Below are 2,815 nucleotides of genomic sequence, written 5' to 3' on the forward strand. Positions count from 1 at the left end.
CAAGAAGAGCGTTGCTATTTATGCCAAAATTGCAAGTTTTACCGATTCGGCGCGACATATATATGTGTATATATATATATATATATATATATATATATATATATATATATATATATATATATATATATATATATATATATATATATATATATATATATTCAAATGCTAAAACTTCAGCTAGTTACTTGGTTCTACAAAATTCGATGCATGTGAGATGATTTTGTGAAGATTTTTAGTTTGTATAAAACGGACGTCAGCAGTTTAAGAGCCTTCTCTAGTTAAGCATGTGACTTAAAATACTCTATAATTGAGTCAAGACGTAAATACTGACTGGGAGAAGTTCCTTTCATGAGCATGAGAGTGTAGAAGGAACGTAGAACATGCGCCAGAAAAAATTTAGTATAGTAATTTTTGATACAGCTCTTCCTTGCGTTGCCAGTCATGTTTGGACACTGCTGCTGCTGGACTCTCATGATAAGTAATACTGATTTATACTGAATGTTTAGAATAAAGCGACTGGTTGAGTGCTGAGTTGTTTTAGCCTCTTAAATCGTAAAAAAATCAAGAAGTGATATTAAGTGAAGTTGATAATTACGCTATGAGAAAAACAGAGCATAACCCATGACACGTGAATAACTAACTCATTTTGGTCCCTACTCAAATTTGTACATAAAAGCATCGATGCCAAAAAAAATGTGTATATATATATAAATTCATTTTAACCTGTGTGGCAGCTAATGCAAGTGTCTGCATCCCTGTATACAGGTGGCTTTGAAATACAGGTTGCGTATTTATACATTTGAATATATACACAAACATGATTTCAGCATAGTAGTTACTTATTAGGTAATCTTTATATAAAGTGGCGTCTTTGTACAGGGAATGGTAAAATAAATATAATATTTTGTAAAGTAATTGTTGTAAAGATGGAGGTGCTACTTCAATTTTGAAGTACAAAACAGGACTGGTTACGCTTCTAGACAGTGACGCAGCCAACGCCATGCCAGGGTGACAGCAGCAACACCTGGTGTTAGTCTGTAATTAATGTGGCATGAAATATTGTTCTACATATTTTATTTGTCTAATTTTGAGAAAGCTGTGTGCCTTGTCGCCTGGCTGCCTGTCCTACCCTGACCATCCCACCAAAGTATGAAGAGCCAGTAAAGGAAAAATACTTTCGCCTGTACACTCAGAAGCTGTGTCGTTCAAGAAATGGTGAAACTGTAACATCGCCAACCATTCTCAAGTGTACCATCATTGTACTTCCTTCACCTCCAGAACCGGTTTTCCCTCATTTTCAAGCGCCTTCCTTTACGTAGTCTTCCAATTCCCTTACCAAACTTCTTTATACGATTTCATAAAAATCGCCCTTTCAGAAAAACTGTGACAGTTTTCACTCCTAATCAGATTCATTATCTTTAAAGTCTAGAAATCTCTAGTTCTCTGGCATTTACTTCGTTTACTGTAATGAAATCACACATGTGTCTCTAAGTTCTGTTCATACTGATAATACATCATTTCCCGCCTCTATATTTTAGCCTGTGCCTCACTCTCCTCATAAGCCATTTTACATGTTTTAATAATTTACATATGTTCCATGTAATTGCAACACCAGCCGCATACATGTAATAATATCTATTTTCTAAATCTACAAGTGCATTGTTACTCAGTAATATAGTGAATTAAACACTTGTTCAACACTTAGGTATTTTTATTGTGTTGCACAAGGGTCTTTTTCATTAACTTGTCGGTTTTCTGAACCATCTATCCGCAACTCAATAATATTTTTAGGGAAAGCCCTCGGCTTTCATGTCGCTTTCCCTTTTAAAGTCAACTTGTCCATCTTTAATGTTCTTTTTACTTTAACTCGTTCAAGAAAATTTCTTCAGTACACTTTACCCGGTGTAAATAATAGATATATTCCTCAAAAATATTTACATTCTTTTCCTATTTCCTTAATACACATGAACTTTACGTACCTTCTGAAAGTCCATAGGTATATATTTATATTCATTCACAAATGCTCTCAACAAATATTCCAATGATGCAAAAAATAGTATTCCTGCCTGATTGTACTCCCAGTCCTTTCAGCTTCACCTATGTCCTCTTTACACATTTTTATACAATAATGTACAAACCACGGAACGAGAATGATTTGAACCAGTGGCGAATGAGTCGTAAAACTGAATTCAGGGAGGTGCTAGCGTTCTAGGAGTGATAGAAAAATTAGATGAAGAAAAATTTAAAAATTATGGAAAAAAATGTGTTCCTACCAAAAAATAGTGCATAATTCTGGCAACATATTGATGTAATCAGCTTGTGTCATATTTCTAAGAATGTTTTTCCAAAAAATGTAATTTTTTTTGTCCTTGCTGTCATCAAAAAGACAGATGCCAATTCATGTTTTTTTTCTTTTTTTTTTTTTTTTTTTCTCTAAAAATTACGATTTATACGAGTGTTTCTTTTTAAATACATCACAATGCAACTTGTCTGAGGACTCCATTCAAATGCAGGGAATAACAACAGCTCAGTTGTTGTGGACTGTCAACATGTGTAGAGGTTTGCAACATAGTGAAATGTGGCGCGCCATGACCGTAGACTTTTACAGAAAACGTAGTATATGTATATCTGAGGTGTAAGTTATTGACATTATTTTCCATTTTTTTGCGAAAAGTATTTATAGGAGTGCAATGATTTTTGAACACATTATTGAGTGATGGTTCTACTAGCATGTAAAGGAAATATTTTTTATGTCTTTCTTTTTATTGATTTTTTTCCTTCCCCCAAAAATCCTTAAAAATAAAATAAACTTCAA

The 2,815-nt window shown here is 33.5% G+C and overlaps 1 protein-coding gene across 2 annotated transcripts in view; it reads left to right on the forward strand.

Annotated features, from left to right (window-relative positions):
• Window positions 1-1,700, forward strand: part of LOC128690483 (uncharacterized) — a 487,473-nt gene extending 485,773 nt beyond the window's left edge. For both annotated transcript variants that reach the window (XM_070089605.1, XM_070089606.1), the window contains one exon: window positions 1-1,700. This exon is cut by the window's left edge and continues 1,169 nt beyond it. The gene's annotated coding sequence lies outside the window, so the exon portion shown is untranslated.
• The last annotated feature ends 1,115 nt before the right edge of the window (window positions 1,701-2,815 follow it).

This window comes from Cherax quadricarinatus, chromosome 29 (assembly GCF_038502225.1).
Source record: "Cherax quadricarinatus isolate ZL_2023a chromosome 29, ASM3850222v1, whole genome shotgun sequence".
Classification (NCBI taxonomy): domain Eukaryota; kingdom Metazoa; phylum Arthropoda; class Malacostraca; order Decapoda; family Parastacidae; genus Cherax; species Cherax quadricarinatus.